Source organism: Vicugna pacos, unplaced genomic scaffold, assembly GCF_048564905.1.
Source record: "Vicugna pacos unplaced genomic scaffold, VicPac4 scaffold_19, whole genome shotgun sequence".
Classification (NCBI taxonomy): Eukaryota; Metazoa; Chordata; class Mammalia; order Artiodactyla; family Camelidae; genus Vicugna; species Vicugna pacos.
In genome coordinates this window covers 67,219,959-67,239,542 of record NW_027328740.1, presented here as the reverse complement: position 1 = coordinate 67,239,542, position 19,584 = coordinate 67,219,959, and the positions used below count along the sequence as shown (strand labels likewise).

Genomic DNA, 19,584 nt, shown 5'->3' with positions numbered 1-19,584 from the left:
GCTCCAGCTGCAGCTCAAACAGCGCCTCGTTCTGCGTCTCGGGATTCAGCATCTCATCTATAAGCAAAGGGATGAGACTGTCCCAGGACAGGCTGCCCAACAGAAATGAGATGAGATCCATGTAAAGAAAGCTTCCCAGTTGCCACATTTAAAAATTAAACAAACAAACAAAAAAACAAATATTAGAAACTGATTTTAAGAACAGATCTTACTTATTCTACTGTATGTAAAATACTGTTATTTTGACATGTAATCAATATAGAAAGTAACAAGATAGAATACATTCCTTTTTCTAGACAAGCCTCAGCGTCTGATGTGCATTTGACCTACAGCACATGTCAGCTCAGACCAGCCTCCTCCTCAGCGCTCCTAGCATCAGTGGCTGTTGCTACTCTATTGGACAGAAACTGCAGGGGTCCCACCAGTGGTCCTGGCTGAAAAGCGGGAGGAAGTGTCCACACTAACCCCAAAAGGATCTCTCTGAAACAAAGGTGGATTCACTTTGAAATGTCTGTAAATCGGCGGGCTGCGCCTTCCTCCACCCTTGGCTACAAGACAGCCTTCTTCCTTGCTGATCCCTTCCTTGATGTAGGGAAGCAATCCGGCACACAGCCAGGGCGGCCGGTCCTACAGGTAGGCTTACCTGCTCTCTGTGTCCAGTCCCATGAAGTCCTCCTTCTCCAACAAGGTGCAGAGGAGGGGGATCTTGTCTCCAGACTTGTTGGGGGCCCTATCCAGCCACTTGGACTTCAGAATGATGAAGAGTGACTCAGTGAAGTCCTCGATCCTCTTCTCCACCAGCCTGTAGGCCTCGTAGATTGAAGGCCACGTCGGTGCGCGTCTGCTCGGCCACCTCCCCATACAGCACAAAGAGCTGAGAGTCATTAACGAGGTGTCATACAGCTCCTCTGCACGTGGAGCTTCTCGAAGGCCTTGGCTGAGAGGCAGTCGGTAATGGTGACAAGGCCCACGACCTTGCAATGTGTCTGGAAGTTTCTCCACTCATTCTCGGGCGCATAGTGGTGCCTATAGTGGATACAGAGTGCCCACTGGGAGCCGCACGGTCTGATCTGGCTCACCAAGGAGATTCGCTTATAGATGCAAAAAAATTCTCCTCTGAGTTGATCCCAACGGCTTTTACCATCACGGGGAGAATCTGGTCGTTCTCAGCGCACAGCACGTAGTCAGGGATGCTCATGTTGCAGTCCCTGCAGAGAGGTGAGAGGAGATCGATATACATACTCTGCTGTGGGCTGCGCGCCCCTCTGGGTTGCGGTGACCTCGTGTGTACCAGCCAGAAGGCAAGGGAAGCCCTAGCAAAGCCGGGGGTACAGTTTGTCCTCACTGTCTGCACATGGCTATTGTAGCTCGGATCACATTACCCAGCTTTTGGTCTAGGCTTGCTGCGCCTGCACAGCAGTGTCATTTCTTGTTTTCTGTTTCCAAGTACCTAGCCAAACCCTGATGCAAAGTCAGTGCTCAAAACTGCTGAATAAAGAAATGAACAAAGGAACGGCTTTCCAAACCCCTTTAAGCAGAATATAAAGAAAAGAACCACAGTGGGATCTAAACATCAGGATTTCAATTCCAATTTGTTTGAACTCCTAAGCTGCAGAATAATGGGTAAGAAAACTTGCCTTGGGGAGGAGGGTACAGTTCAGTGGTACAACACGTGCTTACCATGTACGAGGTCCTGGGTTCAAGCCCCAGTACCTCATTTTCAAAAATGAAACAAATAAACAATCATACTTACCCTCCTCAAAAAATATTTTTAATTCAAATTTCAAAAAAACATCTTGCAATTGACACAACAATGTAAACTTGACTATACTTCAATTAAAAAAAAATCCTTGCCTTACAAGAATATATCTGGATTACGCAAGTTTGCAAATGTAAAATGCCTAGGGTACTACCTGCATAAAAAGGGGGGACTGTAGAAATTTAATATCGCTCCTTTATGAGCTATATTACCTTTGGTGGGGGTTATAACTTCTCACATCTAATTTTCTCAGATTAAAAAAAAGAAAACTTAACCTGATTCTCATTACTGCTGAGGAATCAGATAACCCTATGAAAGCATCTGACCCACAGAGGTTACTCAATAAATGTTTGTTGAATGAATGAATAAACAAGCAAAGTGAATGCTGCTCCCTGCCACAAACCATCATAATGGTACTGCCTAGAAATCCCAAGCCCAAGTTCACCCGACTCTGCACTAACCATGTGGGTGACCTGGGCAGGCCTGTGTGCTTCTCTAAGTCCCAGTTTAATCGTGAATAGAAATGAAGGCAATAACACAAACTTCAAAGAGTTAGTGAGTCAGTAATGAATTGTACCCGAATTTTGCAAGATCGAACCCTTAAGGAAAACTGGGCAAAGAGTTCATAGGCCCTCTCCATATTATCTCTTACAACAACATGGGAATCTACATTACATCACAAAATTAAAAGTCTAATATTTTAAAGAGGATATTGAGGTTAAATGAGCTCACTGTCTCAAATAAGGAACACACAGCACAAATAGAACAATCCCTAGACCATGAGATACACTCAGTTAAATTTCCCACTGAACCCACTGGTCTCTCCAAATTCAGAGCACGAGGATGGGTCCTCGTGGCCAGAGGCCACTGCAACTGAAGCTAACAAATCTAGTGGTCCCCACTTCCAAGAGCCCTTGTCACCAACCTAGGTCTAAGTTTGTATTTGTAATTTATTTTTCTTTTTATTAAATAGAAACCCCCAATTGCATAGCCTTCAGTTCACCAAAACCTGACCACAGAGATCATGATGACAGCCCTCCTTGGTGAAACAATAAAATGAAAAGCCATTTCCACAAGACCTCTGTGTAAATCTACAAGGGAACTTCATCCTGGACTGAGAGGAAGCAGACTGGGGAAGAGGGGGCAATCTGGGGCACAGAGAACCAAGGGCCACCTGTCCGATGATGGACTTTAGTTTCAACACTCACCCTCCAGGAACTTCAAAATACACACAGAGTGCTATGGACAAGATTTTTTTTTTTTCAAAGAAATCACTGACGCCCTACCAGCTCTTGTTTCTAAAGAGACACAAATGGATTATGTGTATAATGTTTCACAAAAACCCTAAAATACTATCACCCCAACTTGACACATGAAGAAACTGAGGGAGAGAAGTTTATCACATTGTGCAAGATTAGAGAGAGGCCACATCAGACACCGTATTTAAACCCAATCCCCTTCTCCACTGCTCACACTAGAAAGTGTGACATACAGCCCCTTTCCTGCCCTTTCCCTGCAATAAATCTCTGAAGAGTCTTTTCTGTGCCACCTGGAATCACAATCACATCAGTTTTCCACAAAGAACTTTGTCACTCCTTGGAGGACGTATCAAAATCTAAACAGTTGGGATGGGAGGAGAGATTTGCATTTTCTGTTTCTCAAAGGAAACATGGCTTTAAAAGAAACTGAAAAGCACTTACCTAGTCTACGGTCTCATTGTGTAGAGAAGGAAACGGACGCTGAGAAGAGATGAGGAAAGGGCCTTATTAACAAATATTGCCTGAGTGCAGCACCAAGCCAGCCCTGGGCACCACTGTGGGAAGATCTGGGAGGCCCAGGAGAATGAGTGTTAGAAAAAGGAAAGAGAAGAAGCATACAAGGCCCTGTCTCTACATCACCATAACATGGAGTTCCACCAATTTACCCAGTATGGGTGCAGCCAAAATTAAGGTGGGCTAGAGAGGTTATAGAAACTTTGAAGTCTCAATCATAGTGGAAATTCTAACATTTACTGTGTTTTTTTCCCAGTTCAAGCATCAGCTCAGTGGGTGCTCTGTACCAGGGACTACACGAGGCCTGGAGTTCTCCCAAATACAGATCTCTGTTACCATGTGTGAAAACCACATACAGGCCCACCAGAAGTAAAACGCCCACAGATAAGATGGAATTACTGAAACTGAAAGCCGCCAAGCAGCATATATTAACTAGGAAAAACGGTGCTGCTAGAAATGGGCTCATGGACATAGAAACAAACTGTGTTTAGCAGGCAGGAAAGGGGGGATTAACAGATACACATTAATAAATATAAAATAAATGACAAGGACCTGCTATATAGCACAGGGAACTATATTCAAGTTCTTGTAATGAGTTGTACTAAAAACAATCTAAAACTTATGTATATACATATGCATCTGTTTATAACTGAATCTCTCCTGTACACCTGAAACTAACATTGTAAGTTAACTACACTTCAATAAAAAATAATTGGAAAAATAAAACCAAGTCATTAAAAAAATAAAAGAACACTGTAATCCCCTTAGCTGTAAGTGGTGGAGAATTCTGGTGGCAAGCACCAAGTCCACTGGAACACTCCAGCACTGGCTGTCACCCTTTCTGACCATCAGAGTGTCACTTGGCTTCACTGAGGTTACTTTTCTCTTCTGTGAAAAGCTACAGTTGCAACTAAGAATGTATAGAATCTCATCATTCATAAGCCCAACAATTTGTGAGGACTTCCCATGGGCCAGGCTCTGGACAGATGAAAATTTAGGGTCTCAGATATATTCATCAGTAGAAGAAGTTTATGCCATAATGACATTAATTATTCCTGTTTTTATAGACAGATTCAATGTAATTCTTATTAGAATTCCTACCAGATTTTTCATGGAATGTAACGAGTTAATTTATGGTCAGGAACAGCCAAGAAACTTCTTTAGAAACACCACTGGGGAAGGGTGGATAGGTCATTGATTTCCACTGTTCTTTCTGAAGTGATGAAAAACGTTCTGGAATAATAATGGTTGCAGCACTGTGAATATGCTAAAAGCTGCTGAATTGTACCATTTAAATGGATGGACTTCATGGTGTGTGAACAAAATCACAATAAAGCTGTTATATGAAAAACAATATTTCTTGACAATTATTTTCCCCTCTATACAACTAGTCTGCCGCACAATTTAAGAAAAACAAAAAGCCAAAACAAACCAAACTGTGCCAGGAGTTCTTTAGGACTGCAATGTCCCTGGGACTCCAACGCCTCTGGTGGTGCTGTTCCTGTTAACACACACTAGCTGGGCTGGACTAGTTAGGGACTGTAACTATCTTTCTAAAATCTAGGGTCACACGTTTCACCCTGGGAGAGGGAAGCCTGGAGGATGTCACAGCCTCATGCCTTCAGCTCATTTTTAGCTGAACCAAGCCCTGCTTTCACCACTATAATCCCTCGCACTATAAAAACACGTGACATCATCAAGCACCGCCATCATAACACCTGAAATTGTTCAAGGAAATTACCTAGGGCAGAAACACTGAGGGAGGAGACGGAAGCTCCCTTAGCACTGACGCTCCCTTTTGCCAACTCCACCAGAAGAGGCTGGCATTTACAACCTGAGGCTCTCAGCCCGGGGAGCAGCGCCCACGCCACTGACCTGGTCCGCAGGGAGCCGGAAAAGGGAGAGGAGGGCAGCCCCGGGGTCATGGGGCAGGGAGAGCTGGGTGGGGGACGCGTGCGGCAGCCCCGCTCGGAGGCCAGCCCCAGCCGCCCGCCCCCGTCCGGGTCCGCAGACCCCGCCCGCGCGGGACACAGCCCGCCCAGGTGTGGGGACGGGTCGGCGGCCGAGGAGAGTTAGCCCGGGAGGAGAGTTCTCGCAGGCGGGAGAGGGGAAGGGGACGCCAGCCACGGACTGAGGGGAGCCCGGCTGGGGCGAGAGGCGGCAGGTGCACACCTGGCCCTGGACAGGTGTGACCGAGGCGCTGGGGCAGAGGGGCCTAGCCCAAGCAATTCAGCTGAACACACGCTGACTCGCGCCCTCGCGGGCTGTGACACGCGGACCACCCTCCCCCAGCAGCCTGAACATTTCCCGGGAGCCCCTACCTTGCACTTCCACACCCGGAGTTCCCGGCCCCGGGCAGAAGCCAAAGGCCTAACGGGCGACAGAACTGAGAAGACTTTGGGGCCGATCCCCGGCTCTGAGCTGGAGCTTCCAACCCACGGTCCAGCTGGCACCGACTACGAATGTGCAGTCGTGCCAGCGACCCTCTGGTTTCTGCAAGAGAAGCTGGGGAAGTGAGGGAGGACGAAAATGGGAGGAGGAAGGGAGGAGGGGAAAAGTGGAGGGAGACAGATGGACAGGAGGTGCAGAGAGAACGGAGGGATCTGGAGAGGGGAGGGGAGTAGCAGAGATGGAGAGAATATGCTTTACCTCCGGCGGCATCCCGAAACAGGCAGCAGTCCTGCCTCTGCACCCTTCTCTAACACTTCAAGGCCCGCAGCTCAAATTTTATCTCCCTGGTCCAGCCCTTCAGTCGAGGCCTCTGCAGAACCCCTATGGGATCACGTCCGTTGCCCCCACGCGGAGATGTGTTTCCTGTTGCTCTGGGAACCAAGCACCCAAGGGTGTTGTCGCTCATAACTACCTTGGGAAGAGTACATATTCCCCTTTTACACGCTGGGAAACAGGCAGGCAAGATCTCTGCCTTAGCTCCACTATCCCAGGTTTTGAGCTGGCGGGGAGCGGGAGGTATAAAATCAGAGCCCCAGAGGGAGCATACTGCCTGAGTGTTGGTACATAGTCCCCATCCCGCCTGATTAAACCACACCCCACCCTAGGGGAACCATCAAGGGCTCACAGTAGGTCCCTGGGTGTGGGAGAGCTGTCCTCATTTCCAGTGCCCAGCTTGCTGGGTAGATAGGAGTGTTACTGAGTCCAAATTCATTCTCCTCAGTGCAGGACAGGCCAGTAAGTTGGGAGACCAGGTGTTGGGGCATGGAATACCAAGTTTCTGTAGACCTTGATGGCAAAGTAATGTCCTGGAAAACCATCACCCCAAGTCAGAATTCAGGCTCCTTTCCTACGTGCTTGGTTGTAGCAAATTCTTGGTGTAGGAATTCTTTTTTGTTAAAATCCTTTGTTCTTGCAGCTATCCGCCTGAGTCAAACCTCTGTAAACCTCCAGCAAAACAAACGTTATTTTCTATTCTGCAACTTGTTATCTTTTTATGAATGAAAAAGTGTTAAATATCCTTAAAGGTCAGAGCCTTCAGAATAGGCTCTCCTGTATATTTCAGGCTCTAGGCAACATTGTTTCACAAGCAAGATGAAGCCTAGGAGACAGAGTACAGGGTTAAAGTCAAAGGAAAAGTTCTAGTATGGAGTCAGATTTGTTCTTTTCTATTACCCGGGCAGAAGGCACTTGAGGATTTAAACCCCTATAAGTTAAAATTAAGTAAATGTTTAAAGGAATTTACATACATAGGTGGGAATATGCAAAGCATATCTGGAAAAGCACAAAAAGATAGTAAACAGTGGCATCTCCAGGGACGGCTGAAAGAACAGAGGATGAGGGAAAACTTCTTTCACTTGTGTATTTTTGTGCTCTGTTTGAATTTTTTTTAACCATATGCATGTATTTCTTTTTCAGTTAAAAAAATTATAATGGAGCAAAGGAGTAACTAGCACAGCAAATACAGCAGTGATGGATTCACTGAGCCATCACTGTTAATTTAAGCCAGGAAACATTTATTGACTCTCTCCTATGTGCCCAGTGCTTTTTTAAGACTTCTTTTATTTTTTTTTAATTTTTATTTTTAATTTATTTTATAAAATAATAACAGGCTATCTCTCAAACTTGCCAAGGGCTGGTGGAAAACCAACTGAGTTTTTCTTGAGTTGTTTTCCAAGGAGTAGATAAGAGTTATAAACCGAACACATCTTCCGGGCAAAACAGTCGGAGTGGTTTTCCAGCAGGCCAGACAGCTGTGAAGGGTTTACCATAGAGGAGCCCAGAGGCTGAGAGAGAAAGCCTCCAGGACCCTACAAAAAGCTGCCTAAAGTGCCTTCTCCATGGCACTACTGAAATAGGAAAGAACAAATCTTACTCCATATTAGATCTGTTCGTTTGACTTTAAACCTGTGCCCTTTTTCCTAGGTTTAGTCTTGTTCGTTCTGCACCTTTTGTAAAACAATGTTGCCTAAAGCCTGAAATATACAGGAGACCCTATTCTCAAGGCTCTGACTTTAAAGGAAATTAACATTTTTCCATTCGTATAAAGGTAACAAGTTACAAAATAGAAATAACATTTTTTTTTTGGAGGTTTACACGGATCTGACCCAGGTGAAGAGCTGCAAGAACAAAAGATTCTAACAACAAAGAATTCATAAACGAAGTTTGCAACAACCAAGCATTCCTGCTTCCCCTTTTTAATATAAAAAGATCCTGAATTCTGACTTTGGGAGATGGTTTTCCAGGACATTTGACTTCCATCTTCTCATCTGGCTTTCCAAATTAAAGTTGCTATTTCTTGCCGCAAAACCTGCTCTCCCGATTTACTGGCCTGTAATGCACAAGCAGAACAAGTATGGACTTGGAAAGACAAACATACATTGAAAGTACCCATTTGGTATTTTAAATGACCTGCTTCCATTCGTCTTCCTGACGTTTTCTTCTCTTGACAACTCCTGCTATGTGTATGAAAACCCTGTCATGTGGACACATTTACATCTCTAGCCACTACCCTTCCAGGTAAGAACTGATGCCAAGAAGTCAATGGAAGTTGCTAGAATGTATTACCTGGCCAGAAAAGAGCAGAAGTGGGTTCTGGCTGATGTTCAGGAGCAGGCTGGGACACCTGACAAGATGTCATATGTACGGATAGACAGCTGAGCACCAAAGGAGAAGCTTCTAAGCCTCCATAAGGGACTTGTTGGATAGGAAGGAAAAGTCCCAGCCTATAGCTCTGATCCCACCACAAGCTTCCTGAGCGAGGCTGCACAAGTCACTTAAATTCTCTAGGCCCGTGCTGCCCACCATGGGAGCCACCAGGCACATTCAGGATTATGAAGTTATTCTGTAGCCAGAGAGAATTATAAATACACATTTTATTGCAAAAGTTCAGCAAGTATAATATTTAAAAACATTATTGGTAATCTTGCCCTAACGAGTTATTTTTGTATGTCTAGCTTTCTGTTTTTTGCAAAGCCTGCGACTAATGATTCCCTTACAGTGAGGTATTTTGAAATTATAAGTTACTGGATACAGTACCCTCATATCACACTTGAAAAAAATTGATCCACATAAGCAAGGTGATCTGACTTAGTAGTTATGAGCAGGGGCTCTGGGGTCAGCCTGCCTGAGTATAAATTCTCACTCTGCCTCCAGGGGGTTCTGTGTGAATCTTGGAAAAATTATTGTTGTTGTTGTTGTTGTTGTTATTTGTGCCTCTTTTTCCTTCCCTTTTAAATAGCGAGAAATATGTAGACTCTATCTCGTACCGCGTTGCCAGGATTAAATGGGTAAACGTCTGTGCTGCCCACTTCCCTGGGTTTCAGCATTCTCCAGGCAATCAGTGCCAAACTCAGAGGCATTCTCCCCTGTCTTCGTCAGTCTGGGATGCTGTAACAAATTACCGTGTGTCGGGTGGCTTAAACAACCAGCATGTTACTTAAGTTTTGGAGGCTGAGGTCAATGTATCTGGGAGAGAATAGCCTTCAAGGCTCGAAGATGGCTGTCTTCCCTCTATCTTCATGGGCCAGAGAGCAGAGAGAAGCAAGCAATCTGGGACCCTTTATAACGGCACTAATCCCATTCATGAGGGCTCTACTCTCATGACTTCACTTTATCCTAGTAATCACCTCCCAAAGGCCCCGCCTCCCATACCATCACCCTGGGAGATGGGGTTTTGACATATGGATTTTGAGGGGATGCAAACATTCAGCCCACACATCGGCTAACTCTCCCCAACATGCAGTCATCAAAGCTGTAGCTAATATCAAAGTAATGTTTATATCCCTCTGCACATTTCCATTCCTGCATCCACTAACACTGAAGCCCTGTTATTTTATTCCTTATTTTTCTGGTAGAGATTTAATTGATTCCTCTAATCCAATGCTCTCCTCACTCCAAACAGTCGTCTTAACAGCCCTGCCAGGTAGGTCTTCCTTAAGACACCTTCCCACTGCACCTGGTTGTTTTTCAGTATAAATGTCAGAATCCTCTCCACACCCCGGCCCTAGACCTTTAATCCCTTACACTACCGCCCACTATGTTATTTTTCTATTACCACTGTAACAAATTTCCATAAGCTTAACAACTTAAACCAGCACAGATTTATCACCTTATGGCTGTGGAGGTCAGAGATCCAACACAGTTCTCATTGAGCTAAATTCAACTTAACAGCAGGGCTCCTTCCTTCTAGAGGACCTAGAAGAGAATGTTTCCTTGTTTTTGGTTTTTTTTCTAGCTTCCAGAGGTCACCCAACTTCCTTAGCTTGTGCCCCATGACTTCCTCCATTTTCATGGCCAGCAGCCTTTCTGAACACTGCTCCATGGCTACGCCTCCCTCTGAGTTTAAACTCACCTGGGCTATGTCCTCCATTTTAAGGACCCCTGTGATTACATTGGGCCCACCTGACAATCCAGGCTACTCACCCTATTGTCTCATCTCAGGATCCCCTTCTCCCCTCCCTTTCAGGCATTATGTATGTGGCTGTGACATTCACCTTGTGTGACATTTCCTCTCATGAGCAATTTAAGGTTCAAGGAACTTATGAATGACTTTTTGTTTTTCTTCCTTAGTCTTTCTACATTCAGTATGTGTGGTGAGATTATATGAATCCTTTTAATTTGTGGCCCTCCACTAATCTTTAATAATGTATCATGGGTTTAAAAGGCTAATAGACAATTTAGAAGACAGAAATCCTCTAAGATTTTTCTCCTAATATAATCTGTCATCCCTTTTACCATGTACAGAAACATGTCACAGTTGGCTAACCTGTGGCGGGGGAGGGACATGATTCTGCCAACACACTCCCCTCATTCTCACCAATTTGATGATCGGCTAACCAAGGATCTATGCTCCCCACTTCACTCACTTCCTCCTCCTTTCCACTGACTATTCTGTTCCCACTGCTACCTTCATTCACTACATCAGGATTTCATGACCACATTCTTCTCTAAATAAAGTGGATATCTTGCATCTAATGTCTGATAACTGTTCTTATTGTATATGCACACACTTACCTACACATTACTCCACCGATCTCTTTATTTTCCTAGAATCGTCCAGAGGAATCAGTTCCATGATGATGATGATGATGATACTGACAGTGATGACAAGGGCCTCTCAAGGATTCTGATAAAGAGGGAATCAATAAAGAGAGGGAATCATTACAAAATTGCAACAGAAACAGGCTTAAAAGTAAATAACTGCTAAAGTGTTTAATGAAATTGACTAATATTTAACTATTTTTAAAACTTTGTAACACTGAATTTAAAATTTTAATGGGAATTTTCATTCACCCCTAACCAAGATTCAACTCCAGGACCAAAATCTAAGGAATTCTATCTTCTAACAAATTGTCCACTAGCCTTTTAAACATGTGATCCTTTAAAAAGGGTAATTGCTGGGCTGAAAATAAGCAGGATTCATATAATCTCACCAGACATAGTGAATGTGGAAAGACCAAGGAAGAAAAACAAAAAGCCATTCATAATGTCTTGAAACTTACGTTGCACACAGGAGAAAATGTTAGCCAAGGTGAGTGTCACATCAACATGACGCCTGAGTGGGATGGGGAAGCTGATCTTCCTCATCAGACATTTATGCTGATTTGTTAGATGCCAACACAATTTCCTCATTGGATTTGCTTCTAATACGTATGGAAGAGTTTAGGCTCTACCAAGAGCAGACTAAACATTTTCCCCTGCTGTCAGGTCACTGGACTGAATGTCCCCACAAGAAGGACATGATTATGTTTCATAGGGAAGTCTTCTTGAGAAGCAACAGGCTTTTCAAGGGCAGAACTGCATGTCCCCCCATGGAGGGCTGGAGGAGGGCTAGATGGGACACTAGAAAAACAGCAGGAGTGAGTTCAGATACTGCTGCTCAGGTCGCCAAAGTCAGCAGTGCTATCTCTAAGGATATGTCATTCTCCCAAAATTTCCATGAGTGAAGGAGCCTGTGAACACTAAGCAGGTTTTTAAGACACAGCAGCACATAATTTACATCACAACTCAATTACAGTATGTTTTGATATTTGGAAAATAATTAGCCATTGTTCTTTGAAACTGCAGCAGTACCAATAGAAATAAAAAAGACTGAGACGTCTTGGAGACAACAATCAATAAACAATTCTAAATCTGCAGGATTTCTTGACAATATGCAAGCAATGAGCTAGATGTGTGCTGCAGATACCTCTTACTGCAGGGCTCACTGCTGCAAAGCATAGAACTAGTTTTCTCAGCAGATATAGGGAACCAAGTCAAGATTCCTAATTTTGAGAGGTTTACCATACGGCTGGAAAGATCAGACAAGTACATACAGCCAAATATGAATAAATGTAATCAAATAATATGAAATGTGAATGGAGCACAGAAGAAAGAGAAATTCCTTTCACCTGGGATCTAGAGAGACTTCTTCTGAAAATGCGGCTTTGGAGATGGCCAAAGACATGGGTGGAAATTTGGTAGAACAGGATGTAAGGAATTTAGAAACTGATTGTAAAATTCATATAAAAATGCAAAGGATCCCAAATATCCAAAACAACTTTGAACAAGAAAAACAAAGTTGGAAGACTTACACTATCTAATTTTCAGAATTTTTTTATAAAGCTACAGTAATCAGAAAGTATGCTGTTGGTGTAAAACAGGAAAATAGAATAATGGAACAGAATAGAAAGTTCAGAACTAAACCAATACTTATATACACAATTGATTCTCAAAAAGGATGCAGTGGAGAAAAGGATCTTTTCAACAAGTAGTGCTGGAATTGTTAGACAGTGATACGCAAAAAAAAAAGATGAACTTTGATCCACACCTCACAAAATATACAAAAATTAACTCAAAGTGGATCATAGATCTTAATAGGAAATCTAAAACTATAAAACAGCTAGGAGAAAAAGCATAGGCTTAAGCTTTATGGCCTTGGGTTTGGCAAATATTTCTTTGCTATGACACCAAAAGTATCATCTATTTTAAAAAGTAACTGATAGAGTGAACTTTACAAAAATGAAGACTCTTCAAAGCTCTTCTAAACACTGCTAAGCAAATGAAAAGACAAGCCATAGACAGAAGCTATTTGCAGATCATATATCTGGTAAAGGTCTCTCTTTGTGTCTGATCCAGAATAAAAACATTTCAAAACACAATAATAATGCAAACACCTGAATGAATGAATGAGGCCAGAAAACACACTTCAGTAAAGATATACAGATGGATAATAAGCATATGAAAAGATGCTGATTAAAGATGCCATTAGTCATTATAGAAATGCTTTTAAAAACCACAGTGAGATACTAGTTCACATATATACTAGAATGTATACGATTAGAAAGACCGACCTTACAAAGTGCTGGCAAGGAAGTAGAGCAACCAGAACTGATACACACCACGAGGAATTTACAATAGCACAACCATTTTGGAAAACTGTTTAACAGTTTCTTTTAAAAAGGTAAACACCTATCTACCATATAACCCAGATATTTCTCATCTGATGCTTTAGAAAATAAGAGTGTATGTCCATAAAAAGAATTGTAACCAAATATCCACTGCAATATTATTTATAATAGCTCAAGTTGGAAATAACCCACGCATCCATCAAGAAGTAAAATGGAGAACAGTGTTTGGTCTAACCAAACACTGTTCACAATAAACTATTCAGAAAAACTCAGCATTAAGCAATACTCTGCTATGAGAAAAATAAGCTATTAATACAGCAACACAGATGATTCTCAAAATAATTACACTGAATGAAAGAAGTTAGACAACATAGAGTAGATACTGCATGAATCCATTCATACAACGATCTTGAAAATGCAAACCAGTATGCTGTGATAGAAAGCAGATCAATGGTTTCCAGGGGAATAGACGGGGAGGGAGGCAGGGACAACAAAATGCAGGAGAAGAGTTTTGTCTGTGATGGGTATGTTCACTTTCTTGAATGTGGTCATGGTTTCTTGGGGATATACTTATGTCAAAACGCATTAAGTTGTACACTTTAAATGTGTGAAAATTATTTTGCCAAGTATACCTGAAAGCTGTCTTAAGAAAAAAGGCACTTTTGTCGACGCAACTCAGGGCCTTACTGGAGTGAGATGATCAGTCCCTCACCCTGTCTGCCTAACGGGAAGGTAGAAAACCTCTTACAGAAGATAAGATATGGATTTTTCATTTGCAATGTCTGCCATGTAATAAAGAATTTCTACACATGCAACATGTCAAGACTATATGATGGATAAAATGAGAATAAGTAATATTAGACAAAGGATGCAAACCCCCAGGTGATGTAGGCATCAGAGTTACCAATAAAGGCTATAAAACACTTTTAATATAATCAAGAAAATAAGGAAATGATGGTAGAACAGATAACAGGGTCAAGACTTTCACCAGAGAAATATACTGGAATGTATTTTTAAGAAAAATCAAACAGATACTCTAGAACTGAAGCTTTCAGCTCTGGAAACAGGTAAACAGAGCTAATTAGGATCCCTTTTAAGTAAAACTTTCAGTAATGCCGGATAAAATACAACAACAGAAGTAACACAGAGATAACTATGGAGAGAGAAGTTCCCAGGTGACAATAAAGAGAGGACACTTAACTCCAAAATGGTAATCTTGTGAGCTGATGCCACAGCACCCTGGAGGGAAGGGGTTTTCATCTGCACATATATAGGGATACAATGTCCATTTAGGAAAAAGGGTCCATACCAGATGTAGAAGAGTCTTCCTTTATAGAAACCTCTGCATAAGACGTATTGGACGACTTGCCCCTTCACTGAAAGGAAGACTCAAAGTTCTCCACCTGTGCACGCAGGAAAGGGGTGAAACAGCCGGTTCTCTAGGGAAAAACAAAATCTCCCTTAAAAAAATCTAATCTCCACGCCCCTGCTTTATATGAATGTGGAATCCATATTGATACTCCACTTATGATTCCGGAATTCCCAAACTGAAAAATTTAATTCAAGGTTGATCATATCACCTGGAGCCTTAGGATAAGCAACACAAAATTGTTCTCTAGGGAAATTTTATAAACCAGGATGTAAGGGACAATCATAGGAAAAAAATTGTACTCACTATAGAGAAACTCCCACAACTCTACACACACACAGACACACAACTATAAACAGAAGGAAATAAGTGCCACAGGGAAGAAAGAGCTCACCGGAAAACACAGGCTGATTAATATTCCAGAGCCTAAAATTATGAAACAATCTAAGAGAGAGCATAAAATAAGTATGACTGAATCACTAAAAGATAAAATGAATCTTATGTAACATAATGAACAATCAGGACATCATGTAAAAGAAAGCAGATCAATTTTTTTATAGAACTAAACAGAACTTATGGAAACAAAATACAGATATCATTTGGTATATAAAATTCAATGTATGGGTTAAGTAACATTTTAATCTTCAATATCTAGGGTGTTCATTAAAATTCAACAGTAATCTCTAAAGTAATTGTTTAAAAAGAGAATAAAAATAAAGAAGACAAAATGAAGAATGCAAAATAGGCCGGTCACTATTCTAAGTTCTCCATCCATTTTATCACTTAATGCTCACAGTCTTTGAGGTGGATAGTACCACTTTTTGTATATGAAGAAAGTGAGTCTCAAAGGGATTACGTATCCTGGTTACATGGTTAGCAAGGGAGGGAACCAAGCCCGGATAGGCTGCCTCTACACGCCATGCTCTTAACCATGACTGCAAGGGATATAACCGGCAGGAGAAAAGCAGAGCAAAGCAAATAGATATCACAAAACAAGATGCCAGAAATACAACATCATCACTAATCACACTGTATTTAGATGAAATAATGAGTTAAAAGATTTACAGATTTCATTTGTTTACCTGAGACAAAGCAGAATTAAAACTTAAAACTGGTTGAAAGCTTAGAAGAATAACAGAAAGAGGTCAAAAGTTAGAGCCAGAAAAAGAGACACCTGAGAAATACTAATCAATGGAAAGGGAATCACTCAAGCCCCCCTCAGGTTCAAAGGTACCTGAAACTCACCTTGGCCTGACACTTACCAGCTCTGTGCCTGAGCAAAACACTCAATCCCCCGGAATCTTCGTTCACTCACCTGTGAATGTAAGGAATGATCCCTCCTTCCATCCGGCCAATTTGTATTGACTGCTGTGCCACGGGTACTGGTCAAGCCACCTGAGGTCCGTCAGTGAACAAATAAGGATCCTTGTCCCTATAGGACTGAGGAGGAGCAGAACATAAATTACAGTCGTGACAGTCATGTGAAATATATGGTATTCTAGAAGGTGATAGAAATAATATGATCAGGGAGAGGGGGTTTCTGGGGCAGAGACAAGGGGAAGGCAGTTTCCAGTTTAAAATGAGATGGCCAGAGCAGGCCTCACTGAGGACCTTGAGAAGGGGGTGCTAGTTGCTGAGCTTCCTCTAACACAGCACCGCACACTGGGTGACGGGAACTACAGAGGCTCACTGTCTCACAGCCCTGGGGGCGGGGAGTCTGCAGGCAGGGTGTCAGCAGGGCTGGTTCCTCCTGAGGGCTGGGAGGGAGAGGCTGGTCCAGGCCTCTCTCCTTGGCTTGGAGACGACCGTCTTCTCTCCACATTTCATCACGTCATCTCCCATGTACACGTGTCTCTGTGTCCACATTGCCCCGTTTTATCAGGGCACAAGTCATACTGGATTAAGGCCCACCCTAATGACCTCTTCTTAACCAATGACCTCTGCAACAACCCTATTACCAAATGGGGTCATGTTCTGTAGTCCTGGCGGTTAGGACTTCAGCATATGAGTTTGACAGAGACCGACCAGGGCAACAGGCCTGTGGGTGCAAGTCTGATGTCCCCAAGGGCCAGCAGGGAGGCCAGTGTTGCTGGAGCAGAGTGAGCCAGGGAGAAAACCGGAGATGAGCTCAGCTAGGGGAGGGGGAGGAAACCTGTAAGGTAACCATAAGGACTCTCGCTTCTTCACTGTGTGAAATGAGAAGCCATTGCAGGATTTTGAGCGGAGAAGATCACACCCAGGGTCTCACTCATGCCTGACTTAGGCGATGAGGATGAAAATATTTAGGCTTTTGAGCTGATAATACTTAGACTACATGTTGGACTTTGAGTTGATGGTGTAGTAAATGAGACTCTGGAGGGTGTTGGGATGAGGTGGATGCATTTTGCATGTGGGATGGACAAGAACCAGTGGAGCCAAAGGGAAGAACTTTGTAGAATAATGGCCCCCAATATGTCCACGGTCTGATCCCTAGAACCTGGGAATATGTCACTGTGCATGGCAAAAGGGACTCTGCAGGTGTGACTGTCAAGGAACTTGGGATGGCAGATCACTGTGGGAAAGCAAACGTCATCACGGAGGTCCTTAGAGGAGAGAGGCAGATTGGTAAGAGACAGAGATGTGAAGTGGCAGCAGAAGTCACAGTGACACAGGGCCCTGGGCCAAGGAGTATGAGCACCTATGCAAGCTGGGAAAGGTAGGAAGACGAATCTCTCCCTAGAGCCTCGGTGTGGAACGTAGCCTTGGCCACACGTTGGTTTTAGCCCACTGACATTGACTTTGCACTTCTGCACCCTAGAACAGTGAGAAGATGAATGTGTATTGCTTTAAACCACTGAGTCTGTGGTCCTTTGTTACAACAGCAATAGGAAAGGAACTCAGGAACCAACATGAACATGAACCACTGGCTGCCTGCTGTGCTGGCAGGAAGTCCTTTGACTCTGACCCTGGGGGAGTGTCCTGTCTTCTGGCAGCATCCACAAACTATCTCATGCTAACTTGGCAGCTTGCAGGTGGTCAAATCTTAACCCTGCACAGTTCTTGATATTTAGTTAATAAAAAAGATGGTGTCATCATGGGTATTTTTCCATCTTTTAAATACACTTCAGTCTTCTAATTGAGAGACCATGTAAATAGTTTTTAATCTTAATAATAAATAACTGTGGTTTTATTTGGTTACTTAAATTATGAATAATAATATTCACATTAGTAAAAGTTATTAAAATCAACATTCTTCAATGAAAATATCAAGTTTCTTTTTGCATGAACATGTATTAACTACAAGAAATGTTCCATGCTTTGTTCTACGATTTAGTGTTAGGGTCTTAAAGAATAATATTTTCCTCAAAAGATATTATAGCGAGGGGATTCCTTTTGGTGGAACAGTTCCTACATAAAATCTGGTGCATGACTCAGGCCACAGGGAAACTAGAAATGATAGAAATCAGGAGGCATTATAAACACAGAACAATTTTTAAAGGAATTAAAAAACTGGATGTGTGAAAACAAAGAATCAGAGAATATTCTGGTGAAATAAAAGTATTTTTCAACTTAAGCAAGACACTGGGTGAATAAATCTAAAATGAAAAAACCACCCAGAGATTAGCAGCTAGTCATGCATGCAGTGTGACTGATCATAACCAAGTTGTTTCCAAACCAGTGTTCAGGCTTGCTGCCTTCATGAATCAAGTCTGTGTGGCACCAGGCCACCTTGAATACATGTTGATGAGGTATTTATAAGCCCTTCAACATCCCAGCTCCAAGCCCACACACACGAGCCAGACGACCATCACCTACACATCTGCAAAACACACAGCATGGTGAATAGCACTTTTCTTGCTCAGTAGCCGGTGGCAGGGTAGTGTGAGCAGACAGATATACAGGGACACAGGGACACAGAGGCACCTCCCCTCACTCAGCTGAAAAACTTCCGTGCATTCCTGGGGACAGGATTGTCATAAAATGCACCATGCATTGATCCTCCTCCTAGGAAAGAAACGACAGTGTTGTCCTCAGGTTTGAGCAAGGGTGGCCGGGGGATCTCAGAAGAGCTGTTTCAGCAGAACCAATGGAAATGTCGTCCACCGTGACCACGAGAGACAAGTCTCCTTCCATCCCGGTAAGCACTTGGGCTCCTGATAAAACTGGGCTCAGTAAATGGTTGAGTAGAAGGCACAGACCTGAGGGGTGCCCCAGCAAGAGACAGGAGGTAGGGCCTGGTTTATGCTGCCATCAGGAATTTTCAAAACAGCAGAGCTGAGATGGATCATCTACCCCACACTCCTAGCCTTAAGGTTAAAAGGGTGGCAGCCCTGACAGGCAAAGCAACGTGCTAAAGGCAGAGCGTGGTAGTGACAGCGCCAGATGAAACGCACCGTGCCAACCCCATTCAAGGCCACTGACACTGAGGATGGGGCCAGGTTTCCAAGTAGGAGAATGAGACAGTGTAAATACTTTGTTCCCCCAAAAACCACAAATTTTTTTTAAAGGCACAAAAACTCACCTTAACTAGCTCTCTTCTGAGGGGGCTCTCTTCTGTCTCCGTCTTTCTGTCCGTCTCCATTTCCCTCTCTCAGACACAAACACATACAATTTTGTGAAAGGGCAATTCCTGCTATACAAAGACAGACTTCACATCTTCAGAAATACACTTGACAAAGCACGTTTCTCAATTCAAGTCTTTGTGTGAGGTCTGAGCAAATGGCCTATTTTCTAGAACAATCGGTGGTTCCAAAATCAGGAGATCATCTTCCCTAAAGGAAGAGTTCTGGTCTGTATTGATGAAGTTGGGGATGTCACATTTCATGAGCCTGTTCAGCTCCTCCTCTGGCCACCTGCTGCATCTGA

The 19,584-nt window shown here is 43.1% G+C and overlaps 1 long non-coding RNA gene across 1 annotated transcript; it reads right to left on the bottom strand.

The window, feature by feature from the left end:
• Positions 1-943: 943 nt before the first annotated feature.
• LOC140693182 (uncharacterized) lies at positions 944-19,410 on the bottom strand. Its single transcript, XR_012068895.1, has 7 exons — positions 19,241-19,410; positions 16,055-16,179; positions 10,996-11,107; positions 9,249-9,369; positions 6,181-6,390; positions 3,460-3,498; positions 944-1,208 (listed from the first exon to the last, which is right to left on the bottom strand). It is a non-coding gene; the product is annotated as an uncharacterized lncRNA (long non-coding RNA).
• Positions 19,411-19,584: the final 174 nt, after the last annotated feature.